Below are 18,380 nucleotides of genomic sequence, written 5' to 3'. Positions count from 1 at the left end.
TCTGGGAATTCAGGGAGATAGGGGTGTGGCTGCAGAGTTAAGTATAGAAACAAAAAATGATGCATTTATAGCAGCAAGAAGCTGAACAGTACATTTTACCTGTTTTTAATGCATTGGTGCTTCTAAAGTACACAGGACATTGGGAACAGGGCTATAATCTCCACGATCCACAGGGCAGAGAGGGCTTTATGGGAACTGCGACAGCCGAGCCCCGCCCAGCCTTAGCCCCTTGCAGCACCTGGGGGCCCTGCCTTCCCACCGCAGCCCCGCGGGTCCTGCACGGTTACCTTCATTCAGGAGCGCTTGCGTTCCCTGACCAGGGCCCTGCGAAGCGCCAAGGAGGCTGCGTGCTGCAGCTGGGACTGCCTCGCCCAATGCTCGGACCAACGACCTGCTAGACAGGGACATCTGATCCCCTGGGGCTGGGCCTGAGGGTCGGCGACAGGCGAGAAGACTGAAGATGGGCATGGAAGGGAGTTGTCGTTACATCCCCCTCCTGGGCACCTTCATCAGCATCACAAAGGGACCCTGGGGACCTGGCTCACCTGGGGAGGGGCAGACCCTGAGAAGGGACAGCGCCCCTCTAGGAGGCCACCTAGACCCCAAAGGCAGGGCCTGCGGGGGGCCACCCTGAATTCTTTAAACAAAAACTCTCGTTTAAGCACATCTGGACCAACATTTCCATTTATTAGCCCACTGCTGCCCCCTGTTCTGTTAATAATATGACAAATCATTGTTACCTTGCTAATTTTTCCTTTGCTACTCCCTTATATTCCAGGGCTAGTGTCCGGGGACAACTCCTCCCAGCCGCCCTGCGGGGCCTCCAGGTGCAGCGCATCAGTGAAAGGCTTCTTCCTACATTGCTTCCCCCTCACCCGCCCCACCCCCCTTACCGCCCCGCGCTGGTTGAGGACCACAGCCTCGCCCAGACCTTTGGGAACTTCTTTGAATGTCTCCTTTGTTTCCAGCCTGAACCCCGACTGATACGCATATTTGCCTGAAATTCTTCACTGTCGTTACACAGTCTAAAATTCACCTACAAGCACTAAGCTTTCTATTTAAAATACAGACGGTCTTTTTTACCCAAATCGGATACGTTCAATCACGTTTTTTTCTAAAAGGCTAAGAGAGCGGTTTCAGAGGGAAGCTGGTGTAGCGCAATCAGTGAATTTTGGTGGATAAGGTACTGGGGGCAGATAGCCCTGTTCAGCATGCCAAGCAGGGGATTATATTTGCTATGGATAGCATGGACCTCATAGGCACCAGAGGCCATGGAAAGGAATCCCAGGCTAAAAGAATCACTTTCCTACTTTACCAGGTCCTGGTGGTGTTTGGGTATTTGGCATAAAAAGTCAGGAAAAGGAATCATAGTTTATGATACAAACACTAACATGATAATTAAAATCAAAGATTTTGAGCCAAAATAATCATTAAAAAGTAACGTAAGACTTTACCAAAATCTGCAAATCTTTCTGTATCTCATACACACACTACAGATGCCCCTTCAGGTCCTCTCTCTAGAACCTAACACTCCCCCCAAACTTTTCACCCCAACTCAGAGAGACCAGGGATTCTTTTGTTTTCTTAATCTTTGAAAATATTTAATCTGTTGGAACTAAAGAAGAAATGTTGGCTCTCATTATAATTCCTTGACAAACTTTTATCTAAACTGTCAGTAAATATGTCACTTTAGACAAAAAGAGAAAGGAAGACTGACTTTTTTTAATAAAACATGGGAGTTGATTGTCCTGTCTCCCTAATTTTCTATTTCTTCATGACTACTTGCTTTGCATGTTTTCTGAGATGCAAGACACATATTCCAACCTCCTTATTAGCATAAGTGCAGCTTTCTTCTCCATCTGAAGAATCACACAGTGTTTGATTTTTACACTCCAGAAAGCTAGAGATGACATGACCATCTTCAGTTCCTAAAAATAAGATATATAAACACATAAGCAAAAACAGGAGACTACATTTATTTGCAGATATTTCACAAAGTTCTAGCAGAGACTGCAAATATAAAGACTTGTGGAATTATCAGTGACAGTGGCCCATGGGAACAAAATAGTTTTTAATCAAATTTAAAAAAATATATTCTATAAAGAACTGACCGAGACTACAGGTCTCCTGACTTGGTGTAGAAGACTGATCACCCTCCCTTTGGAAGGAATAAGCCCAGCATTATGGAACGATCCTAGGAGAAAGGTCAATACTAGATATTCTAGAAGATCACACCTTGCTGGATGTCCTGCCATTCCAGGCAGGTGAGGACAACAGGGTCAGAAAGCATCGGTGCAGTGTCTCAGGAGTTACCACTCCATTCCTAATTGAAATCCACATCAAGGAGTTCCTCTCTCCTCCACTTTCAGCTGCCTCACCCAGGGATCATTTTGGAGCACAATATCATCACTGCTCCAAATTACTTTTTACTAAGCTAATTTTCCTCTGCTGGAATCTTCTTCCTAATTATTTAGCTTGAAAAAACTTACTGTATGCAATTTGTAAAATTCCTGATATGTACAGGACCAGGAAAAATAGAAAAATATATAGAGAAAGAGCAAGGTGAAGGCGAGAAGAGTAGGAAGGAGGGGGATAAAGAAAAAGAGAATGATGGTTTGCTGTGTTGCCTTTGTCTTCCACTAGTACACAGCGCTTGTCATCACCATGCCCAGAATACAACATGCATGAGAGAAAGGGAGAGGAGAGAGGGAGAATTACCCTTGAAGTAGTCATCTATTCACATAACCTCAACTGTCATACTCTTAGGAAGGTCCCACAATGTTTATCTTCAGCCACAAGCTTTCTCCTAGTTCCATATCTCCACCTGTCTGTCTACTAGATTATTTCCACTTGGATGTCTTACTGTCACTTCAAAGTAACCATTTCTAAAATCATTTTAACTGGCTTCATCCCCAAACCAGCTCCCTTTCCTTGCATTTGCATTTCTGTTAATGGCACCAAAACTTCCTCAAACACTCAGCCTAATCCCCAGTGCCAATGCTAACTCTCCCTCCCTCTTCTCACCTTTGTACCATCAATGTTTTTTTGTTTTTTTGGCTTAAAGATTTTTTTTTTTTTTGATGTGGACCTTTTTTAAATGGTCCATTGAATTTTTTACAGTATTGCTTCTGCTTTATGTTTTGGTTTTTTGGCCACGAGGCATGTGGGATCGAACCCACACCCCCTGCATTGAAAGGTGAAGTTTTAGCCACTGGACCGCAAGGGAAGTCCCCTGTACCATCAATGTTTTGATCCTCCTGATATTATCTCTCTCCTCCATCCCTTGCTTCCCATTCTCAACCCTATCAAGCCTTATCACTTCATGGGCACCTGAAGTTCTAAAGATAAACAATAACTTCACAGTTCTTTTTTGAGCTTATCCTGATTGAGGATATTCTGAACTGAAAGGAAAAATTACTAAAGGGGATAAATTAATGGAGAAGTAAAAATTGTAATAATGATAATAGTAACAGTTAATATTTCTTGAACACTATTTGTCGAGTACTTCTTAAAGGTCCTTTACATAGATTAACACATTTAAGAGTCACAATAAAAGTCTGTGAAATGGACACTATTTGTACCTTCCTTATAATAGGCAGAGAAACAAAGCAGTGACAGTGAAATTTGCATGGTGTACTGGAAGTCAGAGGACCTGGATTCAAGGTCTCAAAAGAATTCTTTTTAAAATTTCCCCTTGGAAACAACCTTAAGATTCTACCTCATAGCTGAGATAAGAAATTCAGTATGAAAAAGAAAGGGAATCTTAGAATTCTCCAAATTCTATTCAATTCTCAAGGGGTTATCTGTAAAGAAACAACGATTCAGTCATTCAAAACATTCATTGAGCTTCTACCAAGTACCACTGGAGATGGATGGTTGTTGCGTCATTTCATATAGACTTCTCGTTTATGTCAGCTCTTCCCTTATTACTGCTAAAGTCTTACCTGAGGCAGATAACAGACCAGAGGAAAGAAGTGCTAAGAAAAGGTAATGAATCTTCATAGTAAGGCAGCTCATAGACAACTAAGTGTCTCAAAAAACTAAACCAATAGAAATGGAGATGATTCTAGAATCAGTCTTCCTGTACTTAGAGACTTTTAAGCTTGAGCAGGACCTCACATGTCTTGGTCTCTCTCAGATTTGTGGGGAAGCCAACTCCCTACCACCTCTGTGTACTTCCTATTTGTTGAGATCATATTATGACATGGGTAAGCCCTTATTACATCTTTAGAACACTTCTTGCTCATCTGCATCCCTCCACACTGTCTCGGTGACCCACTATCAGGGCTTAACTGTGGGGCCTCTTATCACTTAGCAGATCTCTATTTTGATGGACCCCTTCAAGGTGGCACCACCTTTCTGGACACCTATTCCACTCCCTCCACACAGAAGCAGTGCTTTCCCTTAGTCTACACATCTCCTTTCCTAGTCTGGATGTCATGTTCACAAAGGTCAATGTTGCCTTGAATAGTACCAAGGCTGAATCTTCATAGACCTTAATTTCCTCTCCTTCTAAATCCAACAAACATTGTTGAAGACTGTCATGGGATTATGCTAATGTTTCATTTTCACTTGCTTTCCACCAGGCCCTGGTAGTGGCTTTCCTCTTAAGCGTGACACCCATGAAAAAAGGGATTGTATCTTCTGTGACCCCGTGCCTACGTGGTATCCTACCACAGTAATGCTCATAGAAAATTTGTTGAACTGTTGAATTGACCTCCCCACTTTGTTACTCTTTTATTGAGTCCTCTCACCTCAATGAGACGTTCATATCAGAACTAAGACCAGTCCCTCCCTTTTTCACACAGATTACTTAAAATCTTCCCCTTACTTCTTTCTTTCCTGAAAATATTGAGCCGTCACTTGTGTATTTCATCTCACCCTCTATCCATTAGAATATCTCTTTTTACCTACACCCTTTCTTTTGTTTCAGATATAATATCACTGCCTCCTTCAAAATCTGTCATCTTCCAAGGTTCTCTGTCTCATCTTTTTCTACCATTTCCCTCAACCCTAAACTTCAAAATCCTTTACCCATTAGGTAGACTACAGATGCTTACAGATTGATATCATCTTGGATCACAATTGCTTTAAACATTCCTGAAAATAAATGAGGAATTTAAAGTTGGGCATAGTTAATGCAACCCTTAGCACAACATTAGAGTCTGTTTGACACAAGGAATTAATGATGAATCCTTCAAATAAGTTATGATTATATATATTTGTCTCATATATCCTTCAAAATAAAAGAATTTAAGGCAGCTTATTGAATATACACATGAGGTGAAAAATGAGATTATAAAACTGGGTTGTATATCACAGAAATTCCTCTGAGAATTTAATACATTGTAGGCTTTCCACCTTGAAGAAAAAAAAAGAAATGCATCCCTGCACCTACCCATAAAAGTCCATATACAGTGTAAGTTTTCACAGGCTCCCCCTACCTCGATCCAATGCCTTAAGAGTACATGATCCCAGGTTGATTTCTGCTGTAGAAGAAATCAGATAAAGGAAGAAATAAGAAATCAAAAATTTGGGTGATGCTGGGGAGTCAGAACCCAGGCCAATAAGCTGGACAGCTAGGGATCATGAAACAGAACACTCAAAAAGACTGAAGGTCAAGGCATGACCATCATTTTGCCCCCAGGATACAAATTCACGCAACCCACTGTCACAGTGGAAAAATAACCCTAAAGGCCAAGGAGTCACAAAGCTCTTCCACCTCCTCACCCTTGCCTTCTCCAAATAAACTGTACAATAGCCACAGGGCAACAATCACAAACCCTCCTTAATAGTTAGAGATCCTTACTATCCTATTCAAAATCCCCTGGTACTTCCTAAGGCATCAGCCAATTCCAGGGCGAGACCATTCTGAGGCCTTGAAGGCAGGATAAATAGACTGGAGTGAAAAGTGTTTTGGAAGTTCAATAACAAAGACTAATGGTGGTTGGTGGGGAAGGTGGTAGTGCAGGGGTTAGAGCACAGATTCTAGAGCCATACTACTTGGATTTGAACCTTGAGTTCTCCAACCATGTGACCTTGGGCAAGTCACTGACCTCTGCATGCTTCAGTTTCTTCGTCCCTAAAATGGGATTAATTAAGAGGGCATCCTGTGTTATCTGAATCTGTTTGGTTCCTGAATTAAGATAGAAAGGCAAACTCTAGCATCTATCTCATGGGGCTGTGATGTGCAGTAAACAGGTTAATACACACTTGATGTTATTTACACCTGGAACATATTAAGTGCTATGGAAGTGTTTGCTGTTATTCTTGGGCACTGTATTTTGCCCACTAGATGAGATATCAGCCCTCCAACATGTATCGGTCCTCCAGTGTCTGTCTGGTGCCAGGGTATGGGAAGAGCTCACACTGTGCACATTCCCACCTGGCGGTCTTACTACTATTAACTGGGTTATGCTCATTGGGTCTGTCTCTGGAAGACCACTAAAGAAGATAGAGAACACATTTATCCTTTAAGCAGAAGACAAATGACAGTTTCCAGATCTTTAATAGAGAAACAAAGCAGTAAAAACCCTCCAGTCTAGAAAGAAGAGGTTAAAAAAAAAACCCCAAACTCCTGCTATATCCAAACAAATGAATGGCTCAGACAGGAAATCCCTTTGTGGGCAGGACCTATATCTATTCAATTCACCAGTATATATGCAGAAGACAGCACAGGGGCTGCCTGACACAGAGGAAACACTCAACACATCAATGACTTAAATCTCAGCAGTTTACTTCAATACTATGATTTAAGTCACAAAGAAGTGAGTAGGAACTTCAGGCTATCTTCCTGAGTTCTCCCCAGTCTAGCTCTGCTGCCAAGAGAAGGCAGTAAAGTGAAACCCACCTCTCTGCTCTCCTCACCCGCTGGCATCTCCTCTGAGGAACACTTATGAATGGCAGAGATTCTCTTCAAATACTCTGACCCCTTCCCTTGGAGCCTAACTTTTTCTTTTAAGTTTTGTTTTCAAATTTAAAATATATTTTGATAATACATTTCAAAACGCTATAGCTCATTCTTTTTTTTTCTATGGGTTAAACTTTGTATTTATTTTAAATAACTTGGAGTGGGGAAGAAGGGAAAAAGACAGGTGCCAAAATCTGTTCAGTGCGCTATAGCTCATTCTTATTCTCCGTGTGTCAACCATTTTTTCTTAGTCTTCCAGCATTAGCAACATATAGTTAGTACTTTTCTTTGGCTCTACAATAACATGCCTAAAGTTTAAAAAAAGATAATCCATTCTTAATAATTTGTATGTATTTCTTGAGTCCTAAATGCCTAGGGACAGAAGTTGTTTTGAAATCTTAAAAAATATATATATAAATATGCATGTGTGTACATATATATATATATATATATATATATATAATTTTGATGTGTAGACATTGCAGAATTTTTTAATGAAAGGTTTGATGCCATGATACAGACAAACCATCCAGCTTAGGTCAACCCTATAGAACAAGGCTTCTGTGAAACAATACACGCCACCAATTTCAGGTGTTTTATTTTAGTTTCAAGTCCTTAAATCAGATGACCCACATACATACATTTTTAAATTGAGGTTTCTGACCTAAGTAAAAATCCATCAAAAAGCAATTTTTATACTAAAGAGGAAATAGAAATATTCTGTATTAAATTTAGAACAGGGAACATCAAGCCATTCTATATTTTAGCTCTGTACTATATTCAGGTTAGAGTGTAACAGATGAGAGAGGTGGTGAGGGGGAAGGAAAATCTAAGAAAGTAGGGAGATGAAAATTCGGTATTCATCACATCCTGAAAGGACAAAAGTTGAGTGGATTCACCAGTATTACTTGAAGTCATCCCTACCTAACCTCAGAAAATCCAACCATTTTGAAATTATTTTTGTCTTTCTAATTTTAAACTGGAAATAAACAGGCTTTACAAAATTTGTAACCACTGAGTGAAAAATAAACTTTAATACCATTGATTACATTATCTAAGTGGTTTCCATTTGGATTCCACAAAAATTTCTGAATCTTTTGACAAAGAAACAGCAAAAGAAATTCATCAATTTCCAAGCATGATGCCAATTGAAGTTCTGCCTGCACTCTTATAGCAATGTTTGAACTCTAATATCTTTTTCTACAGTCATTCTTCTGCTCCTTTTAGTATTATTCCAGATAAAGCATTTTTTCCCTCAAACTCATCAACATGGTACTGTAAATAAATTGTGACTCATTCATCAAAGGAAGCTACAGAGTAGCCAAAATTTATAAACTGGAGCTACATTTACTTTGATAGATAAATCTTAAACATAATGTGTTTAGCAAAAGCAATTTGCAAAAGGATACATACAGTATGATCCAATTATATAAATCTTAAAAACTTTATATAAACTCTATGTTGCTTGTGGGCACGTATAAATGTAATAAATAGAAAAGCATGATAGATAGCTTAGGATAGTAGTTTTCTCTTGTGAAGGATATATAAGGGACTTGCTGACTGAAATATTTTATTCCTTAAAAAAACTATCTGAAACAAATTTGGCAAAATATTAAGATTTATCTAAGTTGTATGAGGAATATAGACATATCCTTCTCTAAACTCTTCTATTTGCTTGATATACTTTATAATTTTAAGGAAAAAAATAAAGTAAATAAGTTAATTTCTCAGGTCAGATAGCTAGAAAAACAATAATAAAATATCTTCAGAGAAAGAAGAAAAAGGAATTCATAAATTTAAATTAAAAAGAATGCAATAGAAAACATAAAGGAGTAAAACTGATCAATAAAATCAAACATAGCACTTTGAAAAGTCCCATAAAATAGATGACAGCTTTAAATCTTTTGTTTAGAATAAATGAGAAAAAATACCATTCATGATGAGAAAAGAGATATGTCTACTAATACAGAGGAGATTGTTTATACTATAAAAGGATACTGATTTTCTAATACCAATTAATTTTAAAATATAGATGAAATTATTTTCTCCTAAAAATATAGATTATCAAACTAAACCAGAGAGAAGAAAAAAGTGTGACTATAGCAATAACTGTAAAAATAATTGCAAGAGTTGTCAAAGCTCTATCCTAAAAATAGGCTCCACTCCCAAGTGGTTTTATAAGTTTTACTAAATCTACAAAAGGCAGGTAATTACTATGTTATATAAACTCTTTCAGAGCACAGAAAGCATGAAAATCTTCCCATATCATTCTATAAGAACAGCTTACCTTTATATCAAAAATAAATAAGGATGGCTCAAAAATAGAATGCTATAAATAATCTCATTTATCTCATTTTAAAACACTGATGTAACAATCCTAAATAAAATATTATCTAACAGAATCCAACAGTTTTTTTTTAAAGTAATATGTCAGAACTATCAGGGACATTAGTCATTCTTCTGGGCTACCTGGTATCTGACAACCTGTCCTTTGTTTAGGGAATTCCCAATCTCCTATCAAAGAGGCTTCCCATGCCACATATTTTCTTTCCCAGCTTCCCTCAAAGCTAAAGCAAGAAGTACATGACCTAGGCTTTTCTCATCAGATAGCACCACTCCAGACTTTGAGTTGAAAGCAACTGACATGAAGAAGCAGAGACTGCTCAGAATCCGTCTGTTGGGCAGTAGAGGCTACATCCAAGCACAAGGATGGTGGGGACAAAGGAAGTATCTGCTGACCAGCTCAAGTGATAAAAATTGTGGTATCTGTGCTCTGCAGTTTCTGCAGTGTATCTTTGCTGGACCACTTCTATGAAATAATGTGAGGCTTTGTTCTGGACCATGTAGCCTGATTCTTTTGACTTCTCAGAGATTCCAGGAGTTCTCTGATTACTTTCTATAAATTGCTTTTCTGCTTAACTTAGCATGAGTTGGTTTTGTTGCTTGCAAATAAAAACATGGACTAATATTTTGACAAAGTAGAGTTTATATCAGTAATGCAAGGATAATTTAACATTAATATATCTATATGATTCACTACACAAACAGATTGAAAAAAGAAAAGCCATCCATTTTATAGCCCAAGACTGATGACGTTCAACATCTCTTACTGACTAAAAATAATACAAAATAAAATCTTATCAAGCTAGGAATCGTTGGGAATTTTCTTAATTCATAAAGGATATCTACCAGAAACAGAGAACAAATGTCATATCAAATTTTCTTAATTCATAAAGGATATCTACCAGAAACAGAGAATAAATATCATACCAAAGTGGAACACATTGGAAGTAATTCCACTTGATGTCATGAACAGGACAAAGATGTCCGTCCACTCTTACCAGGACTATTCAGCCATGTACCTGAGATCCTGCCCAATGCAACTAGATAATTAGATAAATGAGATAAATAATAGAAAAGGATCAAATTTTTCATTATTTACAAAGAAATACAGTTGCTTACCCAGAAAATCAAGAGAAACCAACTGAGAAATTGTTAGTTTTTAAGGAGGTTTAGTAACATAGGCAGGTATAGGATAGGTGTATAAAAACATCTATAACATTGTGATACACTAATACTAATCCATTATTTTAATATAGTAAAAAAAAAACCCTACCATTTATAATAGCCAAAGAAATATAAAATATATAGGAAGACATCTATCAAAACTGCTCAAAAAGTACATGAAGTACACAAAACTCAACTGAAGGACATAAAATTATATTTTAATAAATTCAGAGGCCACATTGTTCTTGAATGGTTTTCTCCAAGGGAATTATTATTAATTTAATTAATATAATTTTATTCAAAATTCCAACAGGATTTTTGTTGTGTATGTAATTTAACAAGCTGATTCTAAAGTTCACCTGGAAGAAAAAATACTCAACTGTATCAAAAAATGTTCGAAAATAAAAAGAATAAGAGAGGAGCTGCCCTAACTTGTATTCAAATATGCTATGGAGCCCCAATAATAAAAACAGAGTGGAACTGGCATTGAGATATACAAACACAGATCAATGAACCAGACTAGAAAGTCCAGAAATTGCTCTTCAGATGCTCCATGGTATTCCATGGTATTCCATTTCCATAATGGAATACTTGATGAAGTTGAAGTTTAATATCTGTGTGGAAATGACGAACTTTCCTAAATATAATAACTGGCTATACCTTAAAGTAGGGGAGAATTCAATCTCTTCTCCCTACCAAACATAAAATTAAATATCTAAGCACAAAAGAATTTGAAAACAAAGAAAAGTTTCAAAATCTTGGTAAGGGAAAGGTCCTGCTAAGCAAGACACAAAACCCAGAAACGATAAAGAAAAAGTCTAATAAACTGGACAACACCAAAACATAAACTTTTATATGGTACAAGGTACAAAGTTTTTTTTTTTTTCGGTACGTGGGCCTCTCACTGTTGTGGCCTCTCCTGTTGCAGACCACAGGCTCCAGACGCGCAGGCTCAGCGGCCATGGCTCACGGGCCAAGCCGCTCCACAGCATGTGGGATCTTCCTGGGCTGGGGCACGAACCCGTGTCCCCTGCATTGGCAGGCAGACTCTCAACCACTGCGCCACCAGGGAAGCCCAAGGTACAAAGTTTTTAAAAGGGGAGAGTGAGGACAGAGTATCATTATCTCACACTTGGCAGGCACTTAGTGAAAAGACTGTTGATATGATGATTTTGTGTGTATTTATATTTTTACGTTAGGAGTTTAAATAAGCTCAATGTAGCTGTCTGCCAAACTAGAAACTGTATCCGTAAGTATAAGAGCTACGTCCTCTACTTCTCTTGTATGGTCCAGAGTTTACTAAGATATAAGAGTTTAAATGCCTGATGAATAAACACACCTTTATAACCACAGCTCTGCAGTTTCAAATGGATGCATAACATCATTAAATAACATCGCTATTAAACTTGTTTAATTTATGTTTAGAAGCAAAAGGCTGATGACACCACCTTCCTTGAGGAGAGATGAGGCTTCTTCATCTTTTTCAGTGGCAGAATCCTTCTAACACATAGAATTTAGTAAGTTTTTTTTATAGTCCAGACAGTTTCTTCCATAATACACACCTCTCCCCATGTTGCTATACGTTTGGCGTTGCTCATCTTCCATTTCCTCGAGTGAAAAGGAGGAAAATGAGTTTCTTTATAAATATTTTGATAGTGATTTTTAAAATACAAAAGACTGATGGGAAGAGTGCCAAAAGTGAATTAAATCATAAGATTTATCAAGATGAAAAACTTCCATTCAGATTTAAATGATTTTAGGGGTTCTGGAATCTGCTGTACGTAGGAAATCAGTTATCAGACTAGAAAATATATGTGAAAAAAATTCTTATCAAAATCTTATTATATTTCCTTAAATGTACCTTTAAAAGTTATACCTGGGACAAACTGCCATTTTGTATCTCAAATGTCTTTCAAAATCAATCTATCACAAAAGACAGACTGAAAAAATTTGGGAAAGATGCATTGATAAAGGAAATGTTAAATAAGCCAATTTAACAATTATATGGTATTTTAAAGTAAATATATAATGGAAAGAAAGAGGAGAACTAGATGGAAGGGAAAGTGAAAAAAAGAAAGAATTGCTGTTTCTGTATGGGGAAAACAATTAGGTATAGGAATTCAAGTGCAGAAGGATGACCCAGGCAGGTCTGGGAGAACATTTTGCTAGCAAGACACCTTCCACAGAATGGGAATCCTATGAATGTTAAAGAGGAAGAAGCCAGGGAGAAGGAGATGGAAGATGAGAGAACTGTCACTGAGAGGAAAATATCCTACACTGAGGTATTTGTATCCACTGTTGTTAGCTATAGTTAAAATACCAAGGTCAGAAAAACCAAAGCTTAGAATAAAAATGACTGAGATCTGTTAAAAGCTAGAGGGCAACTTACCTAAATATACCTAGATTTTTATCTTTCTTTAAACCTTGATATTTAATGGAAGTTGTCAAGAGAAAGCAGAGTGCCATTGAACTAGGGACAAGGCAGATATGGGTTACAGGCTTGATTCTGTCTCTTATTAGTTCTGTCTCCTTGGATAAGCCATGAAAACTCTCTCATTTCCAAATGCTGCCACTGATAGTTTGTTTCTCATTGGATGGTTCAGAGTATATAAATCTAAAATCTAAAATTATATGATTCCAAGTTTATGGATTTGTTATTTTAATGTAGATAGATATATAATTATGTGAGTACACATATACAGGAATGATATTTTAAATATTTCAACTAATGCAACATCAATTAACCATGACAGAAGCTGGTTGCACACAACCATTATGGTCATACCAATATATGCCTCCTGGATATCAGCTCTGCAAGGAAAATAATATATAAATAGATACGTAATAGATAGATGGATAAATAGATTGATTGATTTTAGTGTAAAGATTGCTACTCGTATTTTCAGTGAACCCAATCTACATTCACACCGTAAAAATGCAGTCCGTGTGCTACTGTTCACCTGATGGAACGTTTCTGCACTGTAGACTGGTGAGTAGTAGAAAATACAAAACTTCCAGGAAGGAAGAAAGGAAGAAAAGGAGGAAGAAGAGAGGAAGGGAGGGAGAAGTAACTGCATTTTAGGATTGTGATTCCTACAGGTAGCAGAGGTTCTGGTTAGACTATAGCCAGAACTTGGAATTTCTAGGCAAGTAAATACTTATTTTCATCCTCTGATTTACATAGGAGTGAAGGAGGCTCTTGGGAGAAAAAATTTCAAACCACAAGTCAAATTCAGCTGTACAGAGTTCAAAGACTCATCATTATCATTGTCAAGTCACTCATCTGATGAACCAGAGCCAGAAGCAGGGAAGTTAAGAGAATCCAGGTGAGTCCCTGAGAGAGAATTCACCCCTAGAGAAGGAAGAGTCTGGCATGGGGCACAGAAGAAAGGAGAGGTTCTGATGCAGTCAGCAGTTGGATGCAGCTGCAAGGCATTTGTCTTGGAGCTAAGAACATGGCCCCTGGACCCTCCTGATAGCAGCTTCTGAACTGCCTGTGGCATCACCTCCTGTGTGACTTTGGCAACTCCTCAGCATCTCTAGACTTCGGTGTCTTTATCTGTGAAATGGGGAGGATGACGGTAGTAGTCCCTGTACCATCCTACATAGGGTCGCTGTGAGGATAGATGGAGGTATTGCATGTAAAGCCCTCAGAGAGAACTTAACACGTATTAACTGTTGTTACCCTGGAAGCCCAGGTGTGTTTGGAAGAGAAAACAGTTTTCTGAGTGCAACCTGAAAAACCTAACAATGATAACAGCAATAACAGCAACAGCTATGACAACAGCCTCACTAGATTTTGTATCATTTAGGGAACCTGCTCGGGGTGCCCCACCTCCACTCCATCCAGTCCTGTCTGTCCTCATAGGAAAGCATTTTTCTTTTCCCGTCCAAGAGAGTAGCTTAGGCTTGGGGTTGGAGAATTTGGAGCTTCCCTCACTGTGGATGAGAATATGAAGCCTTTGATTTGAAAGCTGAGATGCCCCCAGAGCTGGATTGTCTGAGGGAAAAGAGCTCCTAGCATTGAAGCAGGTAGAAACAACCTACCCAAGAGAGACAGAGAGCACTAAGGGAGCCGAAAGGGACACTTGTCCCCCATTCCCATCAACACGTCAACATTTCTAATTAAAAAGAACAAACTGTTGAGAGAGAAGAACATCTTTATAATGATTTAAAGCTGCTACCTATCACCTTTTAGAACAGGTTGAAGAACTGGCTTGGGGTTGATGCCAGGGTTGAAGAAATAAGAACCACCTGCAGAACAATTGAGTGCCAGTGCCTGGCACTGCCCAGAGTCCAAGTCCAAGTCCAGGGTGGATTAAGTCTAGAAGTTAGAAGATGGAACTAGGGTCAAGGTCATGTAGAATCAGGTGCCAGATCATCAACCAGAAACAACACAGGAGGTAGCTGACCAACCCTAGGTGCACCTGGCCTGCTGGCTCCCCAAAGGGTAGCCAATAAAAGACCAGCCCTCTAAGAAGGGTCCATCTCATGACATAGGGCTTAGTTTGCTCTGGAGGGTTGGGAAGAGGAAAGGAGCTTGCAGGAGGTCACTTTTAAAAGATTAGAGAAATAAATTGCTTAAATTATTAGTTCAGAGGTTGATTATTATAAGGTTTTTTCCAATGTCATGCATTGATATAAAAAATAATGCTAATTATAGCCAAAGCCACTGCTTTAAATTATTAAAAATGTCATAAGCAAGTTCTCAAAATTAATTAGCCAACTAGAAACACGTGCATGCTTTTATCAAGTTGTGTATGCACTTTGGGGTGAGGATGTGGGACCATAAGATATATAATCATGAAAACATTTTTGTATGAAAGGATTCACTTTTGTTTTTGAAATGTAAAAATAGCATCTTTATTATTTCTAGTCTACTCTGCATCTTTATGTGATAATGAGTTTTCATATAAAAGCAGTTACCATGGTGGCCCCTCCCTTCTCTGTAGATGAAACATGAGTATTAATGTTTCAGATCCACTGTTTTCAACTCTGTTCCTTCTATGTGTCTTCCCCATTAATATTACAACATTAAGGTGATCCACAACACACTTAAACTCATTGCTCTATCAAAATGACTGAGCCACCCTGTCCTATAAATAATAAGGTTCCAACATTTACAGATTACTCCTGTTAACTAAAAAGTGGTTAAAGCGAAAATTACCCAGTCCTGGCAGACGTTCATGTGACCTAAGGTCTGGGTTTTTTCTTGGGATTTATAACCTTGATAGTTAATTTTGCGGGCCTCTTTTAAAGCCTGTAATTTAGTGCAAACTGACATTTAAGCAGCTTTTCAAAGCTCTTGTATAAAAATGTTAAAACAGCCTGGGTTTTTTTTCCTATTAACATCGCCTATTATTTATTACTGTAGTCAGAGAATTGAATCATCAATTTTCCCCTTTCAACATTTTCTTAGGAATTGGAGGCAGTGAAGAAGATAGAACATCCTCAGTCAATTTTATTTCCTTCTTCAAAAAGAAAAAAAATAAGTCACTTAGATTAACATTTAAAATTTGTGTACAGCAAAAGACACTACAAAATGAAGATAAACCACCAACTGAGAGTTATGATGCATTAACAATAAAGGGTTGCCTACCATAAAAAGGACAAGAGATAATAAGTGTTGGTGAGGATGTGGAGAAAAGGGAACCCTTGTGCACTGTTTGTGGGAATGGAAATTGGTGCAGCCACTATGGAGAACAGTATGGAGGTTGCAAACAAAAGTTCTTAAAAAACTATCATATGATCCAGCAATCCCACTCTGGGTATTTATCTGAAGGAATCAAAACACTAATTCAAAAAGATATCTGCACCCCCATATTCATAACAGCATTATTTACAGTAGCCAAGACATGGAAACAACCTAAGTGTCATTTGATGGATGAATGGATAAAGAAAATATGATATATATGTGATATATACACATATACATATACAATAGAATACTATTCAGCCATAAAAAAGATTGTGACAACATGGATGGACTTTGAGGCCATTAAGCTAAGTGAGATAAGTCAGAGAAAGACAAATACTGTACGATCTCACTTGTATATGGAATCTAAAAAAAAAGATCAGATTTGTGGTTACCAGAGGCAGGGGGAGGGGGATGAGGGAATTGGATGAAGGTGGTCAAGAGATACAAACTGCCAGTTATGAAATAAATAAGTACCAAAATGTAATGTACAACATGATGTCTATAGTTAACACTTCTATATGGTATATTTGAAAGTTGCCAAGAGAATAAATTCAATAGTTCTCAATGCAAGGAAAAAAAATTTTTTTCTTTCTCCTTTTTTGTATCTGCATGAGGTGATGGATATTAATTAAATTTACTGTGGTAACCATTTCACAATATATAAAAGTCAAGTCATTATGCCATACATCTTAAACTCATACAGTGTTGTATGTCAATTATATCTCAATAAAACTGAAACAACAATAACAAAGGGTTAGTCCAGAATATATATATTTATATTTGTAGATCTACAAATATTTAGAAAAAAATAAACAATCCAACAGGAAAATGGGAAGGAATAGATAGTAGCAATTTTAAAAAGAGAGAGAAGGGTCATATAAAAAGATGCTCAACTACTAGTCATTAAAGAAAGTCAAATTAACACAATGAAATGCCATTTTATGCTCATTACGACTGGCAAAAACTTAAAAGTCTGAGAGAGGAAGGTGATGGTTTGAACTGGTCTCTGTGCTCTCATATTCACTGGCCCTCACCTCAATCTAACTGCCACACCACTTTCCAGCCAAATGGCTCCTAGGCTTAGAGGGTGTGGGCAGGCTGCAGCTCTGGCCAGTCCTGAAGGAGAGAGATGAACCCAAGGAACAGCTGGGGACCAGTAGCAAAAAGGCTTAGGAGGAAGAGCAGGCCAGGCTGAGTATTCTAGAGAAAGCTTGGCAAGTGGAGATCCTTGGTCCCCTGGGTGAAGGCTGCTGTTCCCTCTGTCCCCTGAGGAACTACAGAGGAGCCAGACAGTCTTCCCTGTCCTGAAAGATGGGAGGATGACACTCTTTGCTAGCATTTTGCTTCTTTTAGGAAGACTGTATTTTATTTTTCTTGAACTCCAAGAACACAGAGTTTAGTTAACTTGAAGGGATGCACGTTTATTACAAAAGGCCACACAGGAACACCACAGAAGGACTTCAGTTTCAACAGCATAGAACTCAGTCTCCTTAGAAAGAAAAGAATAAGGTCTGGTTGATGAAGAGTGGGGAAGTAGGAAGGAACTTGCTATGCATCATTCCCACTCTCTGTCGTCACGTACAAAACATCATCAAGGCTGCAACATCGGTCTTTCATTATAAGGTGAGGTCCATGTATGCTTACTTCCCCATCAGCATCATTATTCAGGAAAATGGTCTCTCTTCTTGAAATCTGAAATTGCTTGGGTGAAAAAAATATCCACAAATTTGGGATAAGGCCAGGCTATTACTTGTTTAATATATCAAGCTGAGAAAGATGAGTTAGTTCTTGAAGGAAACAGCTTTAAACTTGTATTGAAGCTGCTTCAATTTAAAAAACCATGCTAGTTAAAAACAAGGGTATCAGAAAGGTTTTGGATGGTATCTGTCTCTGATAAAGGAACAGTTCAGTGGGCAGATGAACAATATCTGGGAGTTGCCGAGCTACAGAAACAATGAAATGCTGAACGACACTCATTACCTGTTTGTGATATTTAAAGAGTGCAATTGAAATCATCTATTGAAAAACAGGTGGGAGGGTAAAACAAAGGCATTTTGAGATATTTAAAATATTTTCTAAGTAATTCTTGCATCAAAGGAGAAATCACATCTAAAATTACTGAAAAAATGAACATCATTGAGTGTACAGCACTTCTCCTGTATGGCATGCAGCCAAAGCAATAATCAACAGAAATGTACATTTACTAGAAAACAAGACAGAAAATAAATGCATTATACTTTTAACTCTTAATGATAGAAAAAGAAC

The 18,380-nt window shown here is 38.1% G+C and overlaps 1 pseudogene; it reads left to right on the top strand.

The window, feature by feature from the left end:
* The first annotated feature begins 460 nt into the window (after positions 1-460).
* LOC103081472 (60S ribosomal protein L9 pseudogene) lies at positions 461-18,073 on the top strand (annotated as a pseudogene).
* The last annotated feature ends 307 nt before the right edge of the window (positions 18,074-18,380 follow it).

This window comes from Lipotes vexillifer, unplaced genomic scaffold, assembly GCF_000442215.2.
Source record: "Lipotes vexillifer unplaced genomic scaffold, Lipotes_vexillifer_v1.1 scaffold597, whole genome shotgun sequence".
Taxonomy (NCBI): Eukaryota; Metazoa; Chordata; class Mammalia; order Artiodactyla; family Lipotidae; genus Lipotes; species Lipotes vexillifer.
The sequence above is the reverse complement of the archived record's forward strand: the minus strand, read 5'-3'. Positions and strand labels throughout refer to the sequence as shown.